The sequence below is a fragment of the Theropithecus gelada genome, chromosome 19 (genome assembly GCF_003255815.1).
Source record: "Theropithecus gelada isolate Dixy chromosome 19, Tgel_1.0, whole genome shotgun sequence".
Lineage (NCBI taxonomy): Eukaryota > Metazoa > Chordata > Mammalia > Primates > Cercopithecidae > Theropithecus > Theropithecus gelada.
The window spans coordinates 5,332,700-5,357,151 of NC_037687.1; positions in this window are offsets into that span (position 1 = coordinate 5,332,700).

Consider the following 24,452-nt stretch of genomic DNA (forward strand, 5'->3'; position numbering starts at 1 on the left):
CTTGACCTCCTGGGCTCAAGTGTTCATCTCACCTCCGCCCCCTGAGTAGCTGGGACTACAGGTGCACCACCATGCCTGGCTAATTTTTTAGTAGAGATGGGGGATCTCACTATGTTGTCCAGAGTGGCCTCGAACCCCTGGCCTCAAGTGATCCTCCCATCTTGGCCTCCTAAGGTGCTGGGATGACAGGTGTGAGCCACTGTGCTCAGCAGAAGTGAGAATCTTTGTGAACTGAAAGGAAATGATCTCGAAGGTGTCTTGTTAAGTCAGGAAGGTGCAGAACAGCTTGTGGGTACACACTCGTGTATGAAAAAAGCAAGTAGGCAAGAAAAATAGGCACACAAGTGCTTGTGTGTACACAACCTGTCCCTGAGAGGGAGACAGGGGACATGGGATAACAACGGCTACCTCCAGGGATGGTTACTGGGTGATCAGGTCCAGGACAGGGAGGGGAATTTTCTCCCCATACCTTGAAAGGCAAAAAAGCATGATAGTAAAAGCCAGCTCTGGACTAGGCGCAGTGGCCCATGCCTGTAATCCCAATACTTTGGGAGGCCAAGGCAGGCAGATTCCCTGAGGTCAGGAGTTCAAGACCAGCCTGGCCAACATGGTAAAACCCCATCTCTACCAAAAATATAAACAAATTAGCTGGGTGTAGTGGTGCATGCCTGTGATCCCAGCTACTTGGGAGGCTGAGGCAGAAGAATCGCTTGAACCTGGGAGGCGGCAGTTGCAGTGAGCCGAGAGCGCACCACTGTACTCCAGGCTGGGTGAGAGTGAGACTCTGTCTCAAACAAACAAACAAACAAACAAATAAATAAATAAAACTTAAAAATCCAGCTCTGCTTTGAACAAGCTGTGTGACCTCAGGCAGGTCACTTCACCTCTCTGTGCCTTAGTGTCTTCATCTACAAAGCAAGCATGATGAACACCAACTCAGAAGGATGACGATGAGGCTCTACTGCATTAACACTAATAGGGTAGTGGAAGTAGGGTTTGGCATAAGACAGGTGCCATCTAAGCATTTCTTTTGACTTGTGTACTCTTTTATGCCTTTATCTATCCAAACAAAGAAATATCTAAGACTAAAGTTTTTGAATGTGGAATGAAGGGTGTATGGAGAGTGTTTAGCTCCTAGCACCCAGCCCATGTTTGGCATCTGCAGTCTCTGGGCTGGTGAGCTCACCCCTTCTCCTCTCCACTTCTTCCCCAGCCCATCCCCAGTGACCCAGCCTTAGAGCAAGTGATGCAACCTGGGGAAACTGAGTCCCTCCGGCCACAGGTGCTCCCACCACACCTTGCCTGCATGGAAGATGGAGGGCCTCCTGGCATTTTGTTCTCAGGGGATGTGGAACGAGGATGGGAAGTGTCTCCCAGTCACCTTAATTAGCATCTCAGAGGAGCTGGTTGCCATGACATCAGGAGGAAGTTGCCAACCAGGGCGGAGCCTGGTCCAGGTTGCCCCAGGAGGGACTCCATTCTTCTCAACGGCTAGCTTGGGGGATGGTTACCGGGTGATCAGGACTGGACTGTGGCTGGCCTGGCAAAGTCCCTCAGCTCTGGACTCAGGCTAAGATGGGTTTACATCCAAGCTTTACTTCTCACCATCTGAGACTTTTTGTCTTCTGGGAAGTAGAAACTAATTTAAAAAAATCTTCCTAGGAATATTGAGAGAATTCAATGGGCTATAAAATGCCCAGGACTGGGTTAGGAGACTTAACTATTGTTATTATTTCCTTTGGAGAAAGTGTCTTTAAATATGACCCCCAACCTTTTCTTCTTTCTCTTTCTTTCTCTCTCTCTCTCTCTCTCTTTCTCTCTTTCTTTCTTTTTCTTGCTCCATGCTGCAAGTTGGAGTGCAGTGGCGCAATCTCGGCTTACTGCAACCTCCGCCTCCTGGCTTCAAGAGATTCTCCTGCCTCAGCCTCCCCAGTAACTGGGATTACAGGCATGCACCACCACATCCGGCTATTTTTTTTGTATTTTTTAAGTAGAGATGGGGTTTCGCCATGTTGGCCAGGCTGGTCTTGAACTCCTGACCTCAGGTGATCCACCCACCTCAGCCTCCCAAAGTGCTGGAATTACAGGTGTGAGCCACTGTGCCTGGCCCCCAAACCTTTCCTATGCATAGAAAGATGTCCCAAGAACGCACTTCACAACGTTAGTAGTGGTTATGTCTGGGGGCTGGCAATATTAATAAAAGTGGCACATTTCATTCTCCCCATGACTCTGAGATGGGGTGGTTGTGCCCATAGTACAGATAGGGAAACTGAGGCTCAGAGAGGGAATGCAGCTTGTCGACAGTAACTGGGATTTGAAGCCAGGTGGCCAACTCCCTGACACTCCGGAACCACCACAGGACTGTGGATTACTCCTTTCTTTTCTTTTTCTTTTTTTGTTAATAGAGATGGGGTTTCACTATACTGCCCAAGCTAGGTTGCAGTGGTACAATCACAGCTCACTGCAGCCTCAAACTCCTGGGTTCAAGCGATCCTCTCTCCTCAGCCTCCTGGGTAGCTGAGACTATAGGTGCACAGAACCATGCCTGGTGATTTTTTTAAATTTTTGTAGCTATGGGGTTTCACTACATTGCCCAGGCTGATCTCAAACTCCTGGCCTCAAGGGATCCTCTCGCCTCAGCACCTCAACAAACTGATATTACAGGCATGAGCCACTATGACTGGTCTGGATGACTCATTTCTAAGCTCATTGGTTGGGGGTGTCTGGTCCACAAGCACCTCCCAACTTGAGATAAGGAGGCCACCCTCTAAGCAGTATCTGGGGGCCAGCCTACGAAGCAAGCACATCTATATAACCTCCCTTTCCCACCCCTCCTCTCAAGGGAGGAAGCCGGGGGTGCTGAGGCCCAGAAAGAGGCTCTGCCTTAGGTTATACAGCAAGCTTCCTCTGCAGTGGTCTCTACCTCTCCACTTATCCATCTCTGTCCAGGTCTCCGGGGAGGGTATGAGAAGTAGAAATAAGATGTAGTGATTTTAAAAAAATAAAAAGCAATGATTGATGCTACTGCTAAGGAGTCTTCTGATTAAGGAGACATCACAGAGCAGCATTTTGGGTGCAAGGGGAGGCTGGGTCCTCCAACCTTGCTCCAGGGCCAGATAAGCCCCCTGGAGGGACTTTTTTCAGCTGGTGTGAATGTTGTGGACCCTGAGACTTGGACCCCATAAAGGTTCCTTCAGAGAAGGGCTGTGTTGGCAGGAGCTCTGCCCCATTCTGAGCAGAGCTACAGCCTGGGAGAGCAAGGGACAGCCTAACAGGCTCTGGTCCATTCAACCAACTCAGGTTAGTGCTGATGCTGGCAAGGCCATGTGTTGGCAGTAGCGGGGAGGAGGCTCAGGAAGAAACCAAAGAGGCAAAGCTGGGTAGTACCTTGTGGAGCTCAAGAGAATGGCCAGAGGGGCAGGTGGATGTGGCAGCACAAACCTGGAGATAGAACAGAGCATAGGGTCTAGAATGTGTAGACACTGAAGGGATGGGTGGGAGAATGGCTATGTTAGAATTGATGGATGGGTGGATGGATAGAGGCATAAATGGTTGGGTGGATGGATGATGAGTGCTGCCTCCTGGCTTCAGCTGCTATGGGTGGATGATAGATGATAGATGGGTGAATGGATGATGGATGGATGGATGAGTGATTGATCAATGAATGGGTAAGTAGGTACATTTGTGGATGAGCTGGTGGGTGAATGGGTTATAGATGGATGATAGATCACAGGTGAGTGATGGATGGATGGATGAGTAGGTGGATGAATGATTGGTGGATGGATTATGGATGGATAATAGATCATGGATGGGTGATGGATGGATGATGGATGGATGGATGGATGGATAGGTAGGTGGATGAGTGGTTGGGTGGGTAGGATATGGATGAATGATAGATGATAGATGGATGAATGGATGAATGAGGGATAGATGGATAGATAGATGGGTAGGTGGGTGAATGGTTGGGTGGATGGGTTATGGAAGGATGATTGGTGATGTATGGATGAATGAGTAGATAAATGAATGAATGGATGGATGGGTTACAGATGAGTATAGATCATGGATGGGTGATAGATAAATATATGGAAGAATGGATGGATGGATGAGTGGTTGGGTGGATGAATTATGGTTGGATGATGGGTAGATGGATAGATGACGGATGGATGAATGGATGGATGAGTGATTGAGTGGTTGGATTATGGATGAATGATAGATGATGGATAGATGGATGGATGGATGAATGATGGATCAATGAATGGGTAGGTAGGTATGGAGATGGATGAAAGCATGGGTGAATGGATGAATGGATTGGTGGATAGATAAATGGGCAGTACTACTAACTGTAATGGCAACAGCCCAGTGATACCAACTCTGCCTTGCCAAGAAGAATATGTGCTGAGCATATGACTTCACTAAATCCTCAGACTGACTGAGTGTGGGGTTGGCTGTGGCTCTGATGCTTTCACTGTACACTCAGGGTATCTGAGCTCTAACCGAATCCCTTCCTTAAATTCTCAGTGGTGTGGCCAGACACGGTGGCTCACTCCTGTGATCCCAGCACTTTGGGAGGCAGAGGTGGGCGGATCACAAGGTCAGGAGATCGAGATCATCCTGGCTAACATAGTGAAACCCCATCTGTACTAAAAATACAAAAACATTAGTGGGGCGTGGTGGCGGGCCCCTGTAGTTCCAACTACTTGGGAGGCTGAGGCAGGAGAATGGCATGAACCTGGGAGGTGGAGCTTGCAGTGAGCCGAGATTGCACCGCTGCACTCCAGCCTGGGTGACAGAGCGAGACTCCGTCTAAAAAAAAAAATCTCAGTGGCGGGCTCTTCCCAGTACTATTCTAAGATTGCCCTTGTCCAGGTGGTTTCCCAGTGTCCAAATCCAGTGATCACGTCTCAGCACCCATCCTCCTCACACTCCTATCAACATCTGCCCTGGGTGGTCCCTCCTCCTGGGAGCATCATCACATGGCCCCCAGGGTCCCCACATTTGCCTGCATTCACCCTCCTCTCTGTTGGACCCTTCTCAGTCTCTCTGCAAGCTTCTCTCTTCTGCTCAGTGCGAAACACAGGGTAGCCCTTGGGCATAGTCTCTCTCCCTTCTTCTCATTCATCCCCATGGACCTGAATACATTCTAACACCATGGACTGTTAGATTTATGCCTTCAGAGGTCATCTGTCCTGGGAACATCAGACTCATATCCAAATGGCCCCTCTGCATCTACATGTAGGTGCCCAAAATGTGGCTCAAACTTAACAAGCCAAAGCCAAATCTTGGTCATCACCCCTCCCCCTTCTGTGGCTCCTACCCCATCCTCTATCATCCATCCATAATATATCTACCCAACCATTCATCCATCCACTCATTCAACCAACCATTCATTCACTCATCCATCCATCCATACACCCATCCATCATCCATCTATTTATCCATCCATCGTCCATCTACCCATCCTTTATCTGTTATCCATCCATGACCCATTCACCCAACCACTCACCCATCCACCCACCTATTTATTCATCCATCCATCCATCCATCCATCCATCCATCCATCCATCCATCACCCATCCATCCATCCATCACCCATCTATCCATCTATCCATCCATTCACTCATCCATCCATCATTTATTATCCATAACCAATCCACCCAACCACTCACTCATCCATCCACCCATCCATCCATAATTTATTCATTCATTCATCATCTATTATCCATTCACAACACATCAACCCACCCACTTATCCATCCATCCATAATTCATTCATTCATCATCTATTATTCATCCATAACACGTCCACCTACCTACTCTTCCATCCATCCATCCATCCATCCATCCATCCATCCATCCATCCATCCATCCATCCATCCATCCATCCATCCATCCATCCATGCTTATTCATCCATTCTCAGCCTCCCCAAACTCATACTGATAGTTTGCACCTCTAACCTCCAAGGGACTCAGGTCAGACACCCTGGAATCAATCTCAAGTCACCTCTTTTCCTCACATTTCACAACCAGTCCTTTAGAAAATCTTGTTGGCCCTGCGTTCAAATCTATTCACAATCTGCCTACTTCTCACCCCTCTTTTACATCCCCAGGTCCAGCCCCATCATTGCCTGCCTGGACCAGTACAGTTGTCCTCACCTGCCCTACTCACTAACCCATCAGACCGTTCTCCCCTCAGCAGCCAGAGGGCGCCTGTGAGCACTTGAGTCAGATCCTGTCCCTCTTCTGCCCCACAGCCCTCCATGGCTGTCACCTCCCTCAGGGTCAAAAATCACATCCTCTCTGTGGCCCTCAAGGCTCTGTGTGACCTGCCTTGACACCTCTCTGCCCTCCCCTCCTGCATCTCTTTCCCTCACTCACTTTGCTCCAGCCACAGCGTTTTCCTCAATGTTTCTCCAACACACGAGGTGAGGTCCTGCCTCAGGGCTCCTGCATGGGCCGTGCCTTCTGTCTCCCTCCCCAACCTCCACCTCCTTTGGTCTTTATTCAAATGGCACTTCTCACAGAGACCTCCCCTGGCCACTTCCCCACATTTATCTCCCTCAGAGTCCGTTCTCCTTTGCTGCTGGTTTCCCTTCCCCTGCCTTAGCTCTTACCACCATCTGACCCACTGTATATTTTACTTGTGTGTGTCGGTTTTTGTTTCTTTTTAGACGGAGTCTCGCTCTGTTGCCCAGGCTGGAGTGCAGCAGTGGCGCAATCTCGACTCACTGCAAGCTCCACCTCCTGAGTTCACACCATTCTCCTGTCTCAGCCTCCCTAGTAGCTGGGACGGGATTACAGGCATTCTCCGCCACACCTGGCTTTTTTGTGTGTGTGCATGTGTGTGTTTAGTAGAGATGGGGTTTCACCACATTAGCCAGGATGGTCTCGATCTCCTGACCTCGTGATACACCCGCCTCAGCCTCCCAAAGTGCTGGGATTACAGGCGTGAGCCACCGCACCTGGCCTCTTGTGTATTTATTTATTTATTTTTTTAGACAGAGTCTCCTTCTGTTGCCCAGGCTGGAGTGCAGTGATGTGATCATAGCTCACTGCAGCCTCAAACTCCTGGGCTCCAGCGATCCTCCCTCCTCAGCCTAAGTACCTGAAACTATAGGCACACCACCATGCCCTGCTTTTTTTGTGTTTGTTGTTGCAGAAGTGAGATCTTACTATGTTGCCCAGGCTGGTCGCAAACTCCTGGGCTCAAGTGATGCTCCTGCCTCAGCCCCCCAAAGCATTGAGATCACATGAGTGAGCAGCTGTGCCCCACCTACTTGTGTGTGGGGGTTTTCTTTGTTAACATGTAACATCAATTCTTCAAAAACAGAGATCTTCATTCTGTCTAATTTGCTATTTCCTCTCAGTACCTAGAACAGTGTCTGACTCAGTTATGACGTGTTGAATAATTAAATATTTAAGGGAAGTCTCAACCCATTTGTTGAGCACCCACTATTGCCAGATGCTGAAGAGCTTGTCCAGAAAAGAGAGAAAGTGTTTGCTAAACCCATGCAGAGACCACACTCCAAACCTGTTCAGAATGGCAGATCCCCTCCAAAACGTGGCAACGATAAAGGAAGTCTGCGGGGTGCAGTGGGTTCATGCCTGTAATCCCTGCACTTTCGGAGGATGACGCAGGAGGATCACTTGAGTCCAGGAGTTCGAGACCAACCTGACCAACATAGCAAGACCCCATCGCTAAAAAAAAATTAAAAAAAATTAGCTGGGCATGGTGGTGCACACCTGTAATCCCAGCTGCTTGGGAGGCTGAGGTTGGAGGATCACTTCAGCCCAGGAGGTTGAGGCTGGAGTGAGCTATGATCACACCACTACACTCCAGCCTGGGTGACAGAGTTAGACTCTGTTTCCAAAAAAACAAACAAACACACAAACAAAAAAACCCAAAAAACAAAAGAGGAAGTCCTTTCCGTCTGGGCTTTCCTCGCCTCCTACTCTGAGCCACTAGTTTCTTCGGGCATCCTGAAGCATGGACTCGCCTCCCGTTTGCTGCTCTCGGGCCCCCATCCCTGGCTCTGCTGTTTCTCTCACACCCTCAGTTCCCAAGTTTGAGGAAGTTTTTCTTCCGAGAACGTTCACGCAAGCCTTTCGCACCCTGGGCCGGCGACACGTGAGCCTAGAAAAAATCTTAAAGGTCAATGTCTATAATTGAATTTTCCTCTAGATAAAAATAGCATCTTTGTAATCGTTTAAATGGTTCTGAGGGAGGGAGAGAGGGAGCGAGAGAGAGAATGAGGGAGAGGATGAGAGGCACTGAGGGATGCTGTGTCTCCCAGCTAGCAGGTGCATGTGTGAGGGCATTTGTGTGGATACACGTGTGTGTGCCTGTGTCTGTGTTTGTGTGTGCATGCACCTGTGCACATGAGCTCATGTTTGTGTGAATTGTATGTATCTGTGCATTTCATGTGCATGTATGCACACATGAGCAGTGCATGCATGTGTTTTGTGTGTGCCTGTGTGCATGTGTGCATGTCATTGTTCATGTGTATCTATGTGCACACATGTGTGTATGTGTGCCTACATGCATGAATGTGTCAGTGTGCATCTGTGTGTGCAGGTGTGTTCAATGCATGTGTGCACACATGCCTTTGTGTGCACATGTGCCTAAGTGCGAGTGTGTGTATGTATACACATATGTGTCCATGTGTCCATGTTTGTGTGTGCATGTGTATTTATGTTTGTGTGAATTGTGTGTGTGCATGCATTTGTGAATATGCATGTGTGCACATGTGCTTGTGTGCATGTGTGTGCATGTGTGAGTTTGCATGCATGTACATGTTTGTGTGCTTGTGTGTCTGGTGTGTGCAGGTCTGCCTACATGCATGAGTGTGTGAGTGTGCATCCATGTGTGCAGACACGTTCAATGCATGTGTGCACACATGCTTCTGTGTGCACATGTGCCTAAGTGCGAGTGTGTGTATGTATACACATATATGTCCATGTGTCCATGCTTGTGTGTGCATGTATGTTCATGTTTGTGTGAATTGTGTGTGCATGCCTTTGTGAATATGCATATGCGTGCATGTGTGCACATGTGCTTATGTGCATGTGTGTCGGTTTGCATGTATGTACATGTTCATGTGCACATGTGTTCACATGTAACCATGTGCACGTTTGTTCATGAGTGTACATGTATGTTAGCGTGCACTCATGATCATGTGCCACCTGTCTCTGTGTGTGTGTGTGCATGTATGTTTGTGTGTGAGTGTGTGCACAGGTGTGTTGTGTACACACTGTCTGGGACCTGCCTTCATGCTTCAGGTGCCCATTCCACCAGAGCGGCTGCCTGCTCTTGGAAAACGAACTCTGGTCTCAAGCCTTCCTGAGCTCCAACCAGCCCTGCCTGGGCGACCTTGGGTGTGTCATCTGTAATGCTGAGCCTCACATTTTCCCCATGTAAACTGGCAGGTGGGGTGAGCACAGCCACAGACAGCTCCTCTGACTGAATCTGTGTGGAACCAGAGCTGGGGGCTCAGCTGCAGTTGAAGCTCAACCTGGATGAATGGACGGCATGTGGAGGATGCTGGTGAGTGACCCAAAGAGGGGTGAGGTGGGCGTGGGCTTCTTCTCTGGGTCTCAGTTTCCCCTCCTTACACTGGAGAGTTGGACTCAAGTCTCTCTTGATCCTTCTAGTGACACATCCCACACTTGGCTGTATCAGGGCTCCTCCTTCTGTCCCTCATTCTCAAATCCCCCCACCTCATCTTGGGTGTGGCCTGTGAATTGGAAAGGCTGTCTCTGGGCCTCAGTTTCACCAGCTATAATAGAGAAAAGTCACTTGGGTGGGTCCAGAGGACCATACCCCTCTAACATTCAGTAATGTCCTCATGGAAATACATTTCCTCCCTACCAAATTTCAACAGAGGAAAGTTTAGCATCCATCTGCCCTTGCTTTTTGTTTCTGTTTTTTTTTTTTTTTTTTTTTGAGATAGGGTCTCGCTCTGCTGCCCAGGCTGGAGTGCAGTGGTGAGATCTCAGCTCACTGCAACCTCCGCCTCCCAGATTCAAATAATCCTCCCACCTTTGCCTCCCAAGCAGCTGGGATTAAAGGCATGCACCACCACCCCCCACAGCTAATTTTTGTATTTTTAGTAGAGATGGGATTTCAGCATGTTGGTCAGGCAGGTCTTGAACTCCTGACCTCAAAGTGATCCACCCCTCTTTGCCTCCCAAAGTGCTGGGATTATAGGTATGAGCCACCATGCCTGGCTGGAGTGGTTTTCTCCCAAGAGATCCACTTGATTCCTCCCTTCTCCTCTTCAAATCTTTTCTCAAATGTCACCTCCTCAGAGAAGCCCTCCCTGACTACCCCAGCTAAAGAAGCCATGTCTCCACCAGTCTTTACACCCTCACCCTACATTATTTTTCTTCATAGCCTTTTCAAAACCATTCATTATTTCCTACCTCGATGAGTGGCCATGCCTCATCAACTCTAAGGCAGCCATTTTTGCCTGTCTTTCTGTTGTAAATTTCAAAGCAAATTCCTAGAACAGAACTTGGCACACAGTAGGTGCTCAAAAATTCTTGTTGAATGAATGAATGAATGAATGAATGAAGGATGGAAGGTAGGAGGCTGTGAATGCCCATTCACAGATATGGACACAGTGGTTCGGTAAGGGAACGTCACTCAGTCCAAGTTCCACAATGGTCAGTGGCAAAAGTAGGGTTCAAGCCCAGCTGGCTGGTCCCTCCTCTTCTTCCTCCCACTCATGCCCCAGGTCCGAGGGGCTGCCGAGCTGCTGCTAGCAATTTGGCTTTGACCTCCAACCATCGATCCACCAGAGGCTGCTCTGTGGGGTGCACTTCCTAATTTAGCTAAAACACCCTGTGCTGGCTACAGCGGGGTGATCGATGGCCCCACAGTCAGCTCAGGCACCCCCAACGCAGACACACACATTTGAGGCCTCTCTCTAGCCCTTGCCCCTGCAATCCCAGGCTGAGGTGGTCCTGCTGGTGGGAAGTGGATGGAGCGCATGCCGTGTGGTTCTAGACAGCGGTGGCCACATCTCCTGGGCACCTGTATTCTGCCAAGAGGAAGGGGAAACGTTGCTGTGGTCAAGGAAATGGAAAATCAAAACCAGAACAAGATCTTGCTTCACATTGATCAGATTGTGATCAATGTGATAAGGGTGAGGGAAACGGGACTCAGACAGCTAGTGAGCCCAGGAATGGTGGGGGGCTTTGCAGTGTCAAATAAAACTTCGATGCGGCAACTCTACCCAGCTCTCTAAGCCAGAGAAGATCTACATGCACGTGCAAAGATGCCTGTTTGCTGATGTGCCCTGCAGAGTCATGGTGGATAAACTGTAGAAGGTACATCTTGTGGAAACATATGCAGCTGTTAAAAGGAAAGAGGGGCCTTGCATGGTGGCTCATGCCTTGTAATCCCAGTCCTTCAGGAGGCTGAGGTGAGAGGATGGGTTAAGGCCGGGAGTTTGAGGCCAGCCTAGGCAACATAAAGAGACTCCATCTCTGCTTAAAAAAAAAAAAAAAAAAAAAATTTAAAAATCAGCCAGGCATGGTGGTGTGCACCTGTAGTCCCAGTTACTTGGGAGGCTGATGCACGAGGATCGTTTGAGCCTAGAAGTTGAAGGTTACAGTGAGCTATGATTGCACCACTGCACTCCAGCTGGGTGACAGAGTGAGACCCTGTCTCAAAGCAGAAGAACAAGAGGAAGAGGAAAAAGAAGGAGAAAGAGAAAAGGGAGGAGGAGGAGAAGAGGGAGGAGGAGGAGAAGGAAGAAGAGGAAGAAGAAAAAGAGGAGGAGGAGGAGGAGGAGAGGGGGAGGAGAAGGAGGAAGAGGAGGAGGAGTAGGAAGGCTGATCCACGTATCCTGACCTGGCAAGGGCTTTTGAGAGAAAGGACCAGAAGTCGCCTAGGCTGGAGTGCATTGGCGTGATCTGGCTCACTGCAGCCTCAAACTCCTGAGCTCAAGTGATCCTCCCACTTCAGCCTCGTGAGTAGCTGGAACCACAAGTGAACACCACCAGGCCTGACTAATGTTTTGTAGGGACAAGGTCTTCCTATACTGCCCAGGCTGATCCCAAACTTCTGGGCCCAAGCGATCCTCCTACCTTGGCCTCCCAAAATGTTGGGATGTCAGGCAAGAGCCACTGCACCCAGGCAGAATCACCCGTTCTTTGATGCCCATGTCTGCACTCCTACTCTCTCTGTCCTCATTTGTTCCTTTATTCATTCAACAAACATTGACAACCGTGTGCGCATGGCCCCGTTCTAGATACTAAAGACTCAGCAAAGAACAAGAGAGACAGTATTTCCTGTACTCCTGGAACTGATGGAAGCTGGAGAGAGACAGAATTTGCAAGTAAGCAAAAGAAAATGATTTTCTTTTTTGAGATGAAGTCTCTGTCGCCCAGGCTAGAGGGCAGTGGTACAATCTTGGTTCACTACAACCTCTACCTCCCAGGTTCAAGCGATTCTCCTGCCTCAGCCCCCTGAGTAGCTGGGACTGCAAGCATGCGCCACCTTGCCTGGCTAATTTTTGTGTTTTTAGTAGAGATGGGGTTTCACCACGTTGGCCAGGCTGTTCTTGAACTCCTGACCTCAAGTGATCCGCCTGCCTTGGCCTCCCAAAGTACTGGGATTACAGGCGTGAGCCCCTGCACCCAGCCGAAAATGATCATTTCAGACAGTGATGAGTGATAAACAGAAGTGAAACTGGGTGAGGTGGAAAAAAAGCGATGGATTGGAGGGATGCAGTTTTAGCTGGGGTGGTCAGGGAGGGCCTCTCTGAGAAGGTGACATTTGAGCTGAGGCCTGATGAGAAGGAGCCAGCTGTGAGAACATGTGGAGGAAGGGTGTTCCAAGCAGAGGGAACAGTCTGTGCAAAGGCCCTGAGGCAGGACAGTGCCTGGGGCATTGGAGAAACAGTGAAAAGGCCTGTGTGGCTGGAGCAGAGTGAGGAGGGGGAGAGAGGGAAGAGGGGAGGGCAGGGAAGGGACAGGAGGACAGTTCATGCAGGGCCTTGTGGGTCACAAAAAGGACTTGGGGCCGGGCACGTTGGCTCACGCTTGTAATTCCAGTACCTTGGGAGGCCAAAGTGGGCAGATCACTTGAGGTCAGGAGCTCAAGATCGGCCTGGCCAACATGGTGAAACTCTGTCTCTAATAAAAATACAAAAATTATCCGGGTGTGGTGGCGGGCACCTATAGTCCCAGCTACTCCTGAGGCTGAGGCAGTAGAATCGCTTGAACCTAGGAGGTGGAGGATGCAGTGAGCGAGATCGTGCCACTGCACTCCAGCCTGGGTGACAGAGTGAGACTCCACCTCAAAAAAAAAAAAAAAAAAAAAAGGGACTTGGGCTTTGACCCTGAAGAAGGTGGGAGCCATGGAGGGCTGCGGACAGAGGAGGGACAGGCCCTGACTCAGGTGCTCACTGGCGCCCTCTGGTGGCTGCAGTGGGGAGGACACACTGTGGCAGGTGAGGGTGGGACCCGAGGAATCAGGACTGAGGCAACTGCACGAGTTTAGGCAGGCAGTGATGGGGGCTGGACCTGGTGGAGACCACAGAAGGAGGAGGAGGATGAGGTTATACACATTCCATCTCACTTCCCTCCACCATGAGTGGCTCATCTGCAGGGCAGTGGCACGTCCCCAGCACCACCAGCACCACAAGCTCATGAATCCCCAGAGTCTCTGCAGCTGCAAAACTCTTAGCTAGGAGTGCCCTCAGAGGCCCACAGACGTCCAGTGTCACCCCCAGATCACCCGGCAAACTAGATGCAGAGCCAGAACTTGTGCCCTTGGTGCCACCTCCTCTCTGGCTCAGCTGTGTGCTCTGCCACCTCTTCCAGGGACAAAGATTAGGAGTTTGTTTACTGATACTATTTTTATTGATCTTTTTTTAAAACAAGTGCTCAGCAAAAAAGATGCACTTAGCCAAACTGCTCCTATGATATCTGTGGGAATTCCTCTAAGCTATCCCAGGCATGGGGACTATTGGGTGGGAAAAGCACAGAACCTGATCTCTTCAGATTTCGTTTTAATTTATTATTATTATTATTATTATTAAGATGGAGTTTCGCTCTTGTTACCCAGGCTGGAGTGCAGTGGCGCCATCTCAGCTCACTGCAATCTCCAGCTCCTGGGTTTCAAGTGATTCTCCTGCCTCAGCCTCCCAGGTAGCTGGGATTACAGGTGCGGGTCACCACGCCCAGCTAATTTTTCTTTCTTTTTTTTTTTTTTTTTCTGACTCTCGCTCTTGTTGCCCAGGCTGGAGTACAATGGCACGATCTCAGCTCACTGCAACCTCTGCCTCCCGGTGCAAGCAATTCTCCTGCCTGGGCCTCTGAGTAGCTGGGATTACAGTCACCCGCCACCACGCCCAGCCAGTTTTTTTGTTATTTTTAGTAGAGACAGGGTTTCACCATGTTGGCCAGGCTGGTCTCGAACTCCTGACCTCAGGTGATCCACCCGCCTCAGCCTCCCAAAGTGATGGGATTACAGGTATTAGCCACCATGCCCAGCCAGCTATTTTATTTTCTATAATTTAACTTAATTTCAGATCCTGAGACCTTCATCTTTCCAGTATCAGTTTCTCTTGGGAGTTCACTAACTGAGACAGAGAGTAGAACATTGGTGACTGGGGGCTGGGGGAGGGGGACAGAGAGGAGAGTGTTTCGTGGGGACAGAGTTTATGTTTGGGAATATGAGAAAGTTTAGGAAATGGATGGTGGTGATGGTTACATGACAATGTGAATGTGCTTAACACCACTGGATGTTACACTGAAAGACGGCTGAAGTGGCAAATCTCATTTTATGTATATTTTACCACAAAAAAAGAAAAAAGACTTGGGCGGAAAAAAAAAGTGACCAACTGAGAGAAGATTATTGCCAAAACCATAACAAAGGATGTGAATATATAAAGAGCTCTTACAAATCAACAAGAAAAAATTAAAAATGGGCAAAGCACATGAACAGGCAATTCTAAAAAGTGAAAATACAAATTCAAATGGCCAGCTGGGCATGGTGGCTCACGCCTGTAATCCCAGCACTTTGGGAAGCCTAGGCAGATGGATCACCTGAGGTCAGGAGTTTGAGACCAGCCTGGCCAACATGGTGAAACCTTGTTTCTTCTAAAAACATAAAAATTAGCCAGGCATGATTGTGGGCACCTGTAATCCCAGCTACCCAGGAGGCTGAGGTAGGAGAATCGCTTGAACCCAGGAGGCGGAGGTTGCAGTGAACCAAGATCATACCACTGTACTACAGCCTGGGTGACAGAGCAAGAGTTCATATAAATATAAATATATATATTATATTAAATATATATATATATTAAATGGCCAAATTACATAAAAAGGTGCTGACTCTCACAGTAAAATAAGACTATAAATAGCAAGATACTTTTAAGATGCATTAGACTGGTGAAAAAATCAGTTCATCCATAGGCAGTGTTGAGAGGTCATGAGATGTGGGTTCAGTGTGGATGCCGAACAAGCATCTTGCATGTATTGATTCCCAAACTGAACATCTTCCCTAAGCTTCTCCATCTGAGTAAATGGCACCCATTGTCTAAGCTCAAAACCTGGAGTTGTCTGTGTGTCCTTCCTTTGCCTCTACTGCCAAAATATATTCTAGCCCCTTCTTCTCTCTTTCCTCACTGCTACTGTACACGTCCAAGCCTTCATCATTTGTCATCCATTCTAGCCTCCTATTCCACTTCTGCCCACTATGATCTATTTTCCCCACGGCCATCCTCAGTCCAAACCCTGCAATAGCTCCTGCTGTTAGCACAAAAGTATCCATTTCTTGCCACAGGCAGGATCCTTCACGATCTACTTCATTCCCTCGATGTTACCCTCTTACTACCCACTTTCCCCCTGTCCTCTCCTCTCCAGCACTCAGATTTTCTCACTGCACTCTTATTATAATTATTGTTAAGGTTTGTTTATTTAGTTATTATACTGGTAAAATGTACATAACATAAAATTTACCATTTTCACCACTTTTAAGTATATCATTCAATGGAGTTAAGTGCACTCACAATGTTGCCATCACCGCTATTTCCAGAGCTTTTCATCGTTCCGAACAGAAACTCTGTACCTGTTTAGCAATAACTCTCCATCCTCTCTTCCCCTCAACCTCAGGTAACTTCTCTTCTACTTTCTGTTTCTATGACTATCTGTTGCTATGACTTTAATTACTCCAGGTGCATCTTATAAGAGGAATCATACAATATTTGTCCTTTTGTATCTAGTTTCTCTCCGTTTCCTTCCTTCCTTCCTTCCTTCTTTCCTTCCTTCCTTCCTTCCTTCTTTCCTTCCTCCTCCTCCTCCTCTCCTCCTCCTCCTCTTTCTTCTTCATCTTCTTCCTCTTTCTTTCTCTCTTCCTTTCCTTTTCTTTCCTTTTCCCTTTCCTTTTCCCTTTCCTTTCCTTTCCTCTCCTCTCCTCTCTTTTCCTTTCCTTTCCTTTCCTTTCCTTTCCTTTCCTTTCCTTTCCTTTCCTTTCCGTTTCTCTCTCTCTCTTCCTTCTTTTTAACTTGAGATGGGGTCTCCCTCTGTCACCCAGGCTAGAGTGCAGTGGCATGATCATGACTCACTGCAGCCAGCCTCCCAAGTAGCTGGGACAACAGATGTGCACCACCACGCCTGGTTAATTTTAAAACTTTTTGTAGCAAGGGGGTTTTGTCATGTTGCCCAGGCTGGTGTTGAACTCCTGGGCTTAAATGATACTCCCCCCTTGGCTTCCCAAAGTGCTGGGACTACAAGCAGTAGCCACCACACCAGACTGGCTTATTTTACTTAGCATGATGTCCTCAAGGTCTGTCCATGTGTGGCATGGGTCAGAATCCTTCTTTATTTTAAGACTGAATAATATCCCATGGTATGGATGGACCACATTGTGTCTCTTCATTCACCCATCTGTGAACATGGGTTGCTTTCACCTTTTGGCTGTTGTGAACTTGTGTGAACATGGGTGTGCAAGTGTCTGTTAGAGTCTCTCTTTTTGGCCGGGTGCAGTGGCTCACACCTGTAATCCCAGCACTCTGGGAGGCCAAGGCGGGCAGATCAGGAGGTCAAGAGACCGAGACCATCCCGACCAACCTGGTGAAACCCCATCTCCACTAAAAATACAAAAAAATCAGTTAGGCGTGGTGGCATGCACCTGTAATCCCAGCTACTCGGCAGGCTGAGGCAGCAGGATCGATTGAACCTGGGAGGTGGAAATTACAGTGAGCCGAGATCATGCCACTGCACTCCAGCCCAGCGACAGAGCAAGATTCTGCCTCCAAAAAAAAAAAAAAAAAAAAAAAAGTCTCTCTTTTCAATGCTTTAGGGCACGAATCCTCAGGTTTTTTTGTTGTTTGTTTTTTGAGATGAAGTTTCACTCTGTTGGCCAGGCTGGAGTGCAATGGTATGATCTCCACCCACTGCAACCTCCACCCGCTGTGTTCAAGCAACTCTCCTTTCTTAGCCTCTCGCATAGCTGGGACTACAGGCGTGCACCACCACACCCGGCTAATTTTTTTTTTTTTTTTTTTTTGTATTTTCAGTAGAGATGAGGTTTCACCATATTGGTCAGGCTGGTCTTGAACTCCTGACCTCAGGTGATGCCCCCACCTCGGCCTCCCAAAGTGCTGGGATTACAGACACGAATCACTGCACCTGGCCCCTCACTGTCCTTTGAACATACCAGGTATGGCCCTGCCACAGGGCCTTTGCTCTGGCTGTGCCCTCTGTCTGGAATGCTCTCTTCCAGATCTTTCCATGGATGGCTCCTTCTTATCTAACCGTGGTACCATCATGCTGACCCAGCCATCATTCTCCACCAAGACACTGGACGCCTGCCACCAGTCGACAGGACGCATCACTACCTCCTGACCCAGAGAAATTTCACCCTAGCCTGGCTGGGACAACCCCTATCACTCCAAGCCCCTCTGCATGCCTTTGAATCCTGCCTTTGGCCCTGCTGTGGTTGCCAGACACAGCCATGGGGAAATCATAAGAAACACATCAGGGTGGATGACAATAACAAAAGCAATAATTACACTAATGTCAACAGCAATTAGAAAACAAAGGCCTTGGCCGGGCGTAATCCCAGCACTTTGGGAGGCCGAGACGGGCGGATCACGAGGTCAGGACATCGAGACCATCCTGGCTAACATGGTGAAACCCCGTCTCTACTAAAAATAGAAAAAAAAATAAGCCGGGCGAGGTGGCGGGCGCCTGTAGTCCCAGCTGCTCGGGAGGCTGAGGCAGGAGAATTGCGCAAACCCGGGAGGCGGAGCTTGCAGTGAGCGGAGATCTGGCCACTGCACTCCAGCCTGGGCGACAGAGCCAGACTCCATCTCAAAAAAAAAAAAAAAAAAAGAAAGAAAACAAAGGCCTTGGGCCTCGCATGGTGGCTCACGCCTGTAATCCCAGCACTATGGGAGGCTGAGGCGGGTGGATCACAAGGTCAGGAGCTTGAGACCAGCCTGGCCAACATGGTGAGATCCCGTCTCTACTAAAATAACAAAAAATTAGCTGGGCATGGTGGTGGGGACCTGTAATCCCAGCTACTTGGGAGGCCGAGGCAGGAGAATCACTTGAACCCAGGAGGCAGAGGTTGCAGTGAGCTGAGATCATGCCACTGCACTCCAGCCCAGGCGACAGAGCCAGACTCTGTTTTAAAAACAAAACAAAACAAAAAAAACAAACAAGGTCGTGCACAGTGGCTCATGCTGCAATTCCAGCACCCCAGCACTTTGGGAGGTCGAGGTGGGCAGATCCCTTGAGGTCAGGAGTTCAAGACCAGCCTGGGCAACATGGTGAAACCCTATATCTACAAAAAAACCCAGAAAAAGTAGCCAAGTGTGCTGATGCACTCCTATAATCCCAGATACACAGGAGGCTGAGGCGGGAGGATCGCTTGAGCCTAGAGGCAGAGGTTGCAGTGAGCGAAGATCATGCCATTGCACTCCAACCTGGGTGACAGACCAAGACTCTGTCCAAAAAAAAAAAAGAGAGAAAGAAAGAAAGGAAGAGAGAGAGAGAGAGAAGAAAGAAAGAAAGAAAGAAAGAAAGAAAGAAAGAAAGAAAGAAAGAAAGAAAGAAAGAAAGAAAGAGAAAGAAAGAAGAAAGAAAAATGAAAGAAGAAAAAGAAGGAAAGAAAGAGAGAAAGAAAGAAGAGAGAGAAAGAAAGAAAGAAAACAATTATAAAATAGCCACTGTGTATCACGTTTCTACCTTGTGCTGGGCATGGTGCTAGGTGCCTTATGTGTGACATCTTATTGAATCCGGAGAGACGAGGATTATCGGTGTGCCCATTTTACAAATGAGGAAACTGAGGCTCAGCCAGAGGAAAGCACCTACCTAAACTGGCAATATCAGCACTCGAACCTGGGTCAGTCTGCTCCATACCTACCAGGCAAGTGCTCCGAGCTCGAGTCCCCAGGGAATACAATTAAGCACAAGTCCACATAGGGTGGATTGGAAAGGCTGGGATGGGGCAGGTGCATCCCACTGGCTTCCTCTAATTTGTCCACAGCAGCGAGAAATTAGCTTTTTTTTTTTTTTTTTTTTTTTTTTTTTTTGACACAGGGTCTCACCCTGTCACCCAGACTGGAGTATAGTGGTGTGATCTTGGCTCACTGCAACCTCTGCCTCCCAGGTTCAAGCAATTCTCCTGCCTCAGCCTCCCAAGTAGCTGAGACTACAGGTGCCCACAACCACGCCTGGCTAATTTTTGTATTTTTAGTAGAGATGGGGTTTCACCGTGTTGGCCAGGATGGTCTTGAACTCCTGACCTCAGGTGATCAGCCTGCCTCAACCTCCCAAATGCTGGGATTACAGGCGTGAGCCACTGAGCCCGGCCTAATTAGCTTCTTATTCCATCCCCTCCTTGGTTTCCATATCAGCCATGCGGGCACCACACACATCCCCATTTTACAGATGAGAAGAATGAGGTTCAGCACAGAGAAATCTCTCGTTTGAGGTCTCCTAGGAGGATTCATGTCCGGATAGCCAAACTCTAGTCCCCAAGGTGGCACCACCTGGCTCTGTGCCTGGCTGCTTGGTGTCGTTTTACTTTATTATTTCCCAGGCGCCCTGTTAATCGTCCGCACCAAGCGATTAGCACGTCATTTATATATGGCCTGGTGTCTAATTGTCCAGACAGTGGAGCTGGTGGCTCAAAACCTCCCTTCCTAATTGTCTTCCCTGCACAATTAGTACCTCGTTATATACGGCTCTGTGGTTGTCTACACTTCTGCAGTCTACCGGCCTCGCTTCTAATTGTCCAGGCTCTGTAATTAATGCCTCAGGAAAGGGCTCCCTTTCTTCTCTATGCAGTTACAGCTATACTCATTCCTGTAGCAGGGCTGGGGCAGTGTCCAAGGGAGGAAAATACAGTCCCTGACTCCAGGGAGGTCATTGTCAAGTGAGGAAGATGACAGGCAAAAAAAAACACATGATTCCTGGGAGCTACAAATCCTGGTTGTAGAGTGGGGTACTGACCAATGGTGCCCTCGACTGGGAGAGAGGTAATGGAAACTGGGCTTTGCAGGATGTATAGGAGTTTGTGAGGTGGAAAAGCATTCCAAGAAGAGGGAACCGCATATGCAAAGGTTCAGATGTTGGAAAGAGTTAAGTATTTGAGTGGGTTAAAAAGTTAGTAATAAAGTCTGGCTGGAGTGTAGAACTATAACAGGGGTAAATTTAGGGAGAAAGAAGGCCTAGAAAGGGCTTTAAACACTACATTGAGGGGCTCTGATCTTAACGTCTGGGAATCTATGACGGGATTTAAGCAGGAAGAGAGACTTGATCATGGAAAATTTTTTTAAAAAGAAACAATCAGGCCATGCACAGTGTCTCAAAACTGTAATCCCCGTACTTTGGGAGGCTGAGATGGGCAGACTGCTTGAGCCCAGGAGTTCTGACATCAGCCTGAGCAACATGGTGAAACCTTGTCTCTACAAAAAATAGAAAAATTAGCCAGGTGTGGTGCTGTACGTACACCTGTGGTCTCAGCTACTCCGGAGGCTGAGGTGGGAGGATTGCTTGAGCCTGGGAGGTGGAGGTAGCAGTGACCTGCGATTGTGCCACTTTTTGACACCCCGTCTCAAAAAACAAGGAAGGAAGGAAGGAAGGAAGGAAGGAAAGAGACAGAGAAAGAAAGAAGAAAGAAAGAAAGAAAGAAAGAAAGAGAGAGAGAGAGAGAGAAAGAGAAAGAAAGAGAGAAAGAAAGAAAGAAAGAAAGAAAGAAAGAAAGAAAGAAAGAAAGAAAGAAAGAAAGAAAGAAAGAAAGAAAGAAAGAAAGAAAGAAAGAAAGAAAGAAAGAGGCCGGGCGCGGTGGCTCAAGCCTGTAATCCCAGCACTTTGGGAGGCCGAGACGGGCGGATCACGAGGTCAGGAGATCGAGACCATCCTGGCTAACACGATGAAACCCCGTCTCTACCAAAAGATACAAAAAACTAGCCGGGCGTGGTGGCGGGCACCTGTAGTCCCAGCTACTCCGGAGGCTGAGGCAGGAGAATGGCGTGAACCCGGGAGGCGGAGCTTGCAGTGAGCCGAGATCCGGCCACTGCAATCCAGCCTGGGCGACAGAGCGAGACTCCGTCTCAAAAAAAAAAAAAAAAAAAAAAAAAAAGAAAGAAAGAAAGAAAGAAAGAAAGAAAAGAGAAAAATTAGCTGGGCATGGTGGCACATGCCTGTAGCCCCAGCTACTTTGGAGGCTGAGGTGGGTGGATCACCGGAGCCTGGGGAGGTTGAAACTGAAGTGAGCCGTGATTGCACCACTGCGCTACAGACTAGGTGACAGAGTGAGACACTGTCTCAGAAAGGGAAGGGAAGGGAAGGGGAGGGGAGGGGAAGAAAGGGGAGGGGAGGGAAAGGAAGGGAAAAGAGAAAGGACAAGGGCTCACCCTAGTTGCTGTAGGAAGGGTACATTGGAAGAGGAGAGAACAGAGGCCATGAGACCAGGGAGGAGGTGATTCCTGTTGTCTAGAGGTGAATGCAAGGTGGACTGAAGGGATCAGAGGCCATGAAAATGGAAAGGAGGGGATGGATGATAGGAATGGGCAGCATGTGGGTACTGACCAGTGATAGGTGACAGTGAGGGAGGAGAGGCAACTCACACCTAGGTCTTTGAGCGAATGAGCCTCATTCTAGCAAATGTTGTCTTCTGGTTTGGAACACAGAAACCAGCTCAGGTTTAGGGTCACAGATGTGGGAGCCATCCCTAAAACTGCAGGAATAAATGCGTCCGCCTAGAGAAAGATACAACAGGGACCTGTGAGCAAGAAATCAACATTTGGGCTGGCGTGGTGGCTCACACCTGTAATCCCAGCACTTTGGGAGGCCAAGGTGGGTGGATCACCTGAGGTCAGGAGTTCGAGACCAGCCTGGCCAACAAGGCAAAACCCCATCTCTACTAAAAGTATTAAAACTTAGCTGTGTGCGGTGGTGGGCACCTGTAATCCCAGCTACTCAGGAGGCTGAGAATCACTTGAACCCAGGAAGTGGAGGTTGCCATGAGCCGAAATTGCACCACTGCACTCCAGCCTGGGTGACAGAGTAAGATTCTGTCTCCAAAAAAAGAAACAAAGAAAGAAAAAGAATCCCAACATTTGTTGTGATAAGCCAATGAGATTCAGAATGATTTGTTATGTGGCATTAACACAGCACTCGCTGACTGCTACAAGTCTCCATCAACTGATGGAGAGTTCCCCAAGGCCAGGCTCCTTTTGACAGATGAGAAAATGGAGGCCAGGGACGTACTCAACATTTTTCATCCCGTCTGGACCAGCCCCATCTACACATCTCTGAAATCTCTAGCTAGGCAGGAATCCGGACTCCCGTAGCTGCTCTGTGAATTAAGAAACTCAAGGGGTTCCAATAGGTTCTGTGGTAAATTGCCCATGAAAGTACTAGAGGAAACCTAGCTCAGAGGGGAGAAGATCTGTGATGATATATCTCCAGGAAGGAAAAAAAAAAAAAAAAAAAAAAGATTTGGGAGCTCAGCAGCGGAATGTTCTATAAGAACCTTTTAAAAGCAAACACAGGAGACACGAGCAGTTTTTAAAATGACAGACAATACAAAGGAAGATAATATATTTAAAACCTATATCAGTTGTTAACAGACCATAAAAATACAGCTACATTAATCTGAGCTGTCTGTCACAGGCTCTCAGAGCAGCTGTGTGATTTTATAGTTTCGCTCCTGCCGGTTTCTTGACACTTTCACAAATACATCTCAATTTATTTGGATAAGGACAATAGAAAAATATTGCTCTTGTTTTTTCATTGATTCTCTCTTTCTTCTCCCTCTTCTTCCTCTGCCACTCTCCAAACAGCTGGGAGATCTTACCGGGCTGGCTGAGCGCCGGTGGGGAGGGGATCTTGTTTATTCCACTGGGAGAAAAGTTTCCATGAGGTGTTTACCTTCCCCACTGAGTCTCAGGCTTGTGGGGAAATAGCCGATGGGCACCAGTTGCTGCTGTGTGTCTGTGGTCCAGTGTCTCACCTTCTCTGAGGTTTGTGGGCAAAGAGTCTACACATATCTGCTCCTGACTTCGGTTTCTTTTTTTGTTTGTTTGTTTCTTTTGTTTTTGGTTTTTTTTTTTTGAGATGGAGTTTCGCTCTTGTTGCCCAGGCTGGAGTGCACTGGCGTTGCAGTGATCTCACTGCAACCTCTGCCTCCCTGGTTCAAGCGATTCTCCTGCCTCAGCCTCCCGAGTAGCCAGGATTACAGGCACCCACCAGCATGCCTGGCTAATTTTTTTGTATTTTTAATAGAGATGGGGTTTCATCATGTTGGCCAGGCTGGTCTCGAACTCCTGACCTCAGGTGATCTGCCTGCCTCGGCCTTCCAAAGTGCTGGGATTATAGGTGTGAGCCACCATGCCCAGCCCTGATCTGAGTTTCTTTCTTCCCAGAGAGGCCTCATCGCCAAGTCCTGCCCTCCTTAGTCATGGCAAAATCCATGCCTTTTAGAATCCTCCATGTCCCCGCTACCCCACCCTCTCCTCCCTGCCCTCCCCTCCTCTTCATCTCCCCATTACTCACTCTGCTCCAGCCACACGGACCTCCTCGCTGCTCCTCCAGCAGTCCAGGCGCGGTCCTGTCCAAGGGCCTTGGCACATGTGGTGCCCTCCATCTGAAAATCCTCCCTCCATCCTCCCCAGGACTGCTCCCTTCCTTCCTTCCTTCCTTCCTTCCTTTCCTTCCTTCCTTCTTTCCTTCCTTCCTTCCTTCCTTCCTTCCTTCCTTCCTTCCTTCCTTCCTTCCTTCCTTTCTTCCTTCCTTCCTTCCTTCCTTCCTTCCTTCCTTCCTTCCTTCCTTTTTTGATAGAATCTCCCTCTGTTGCCCAGACTTGGCTGCAGTGGCGCCATCTCTGCTCACAACAACCTCTGCCTCCTGGGTTCAAGTGATTCTCCTGCCTCAGCCTCCTGAGTAGCTGGGATTACAGGTGCCTATACCACGCCTGGTTAATT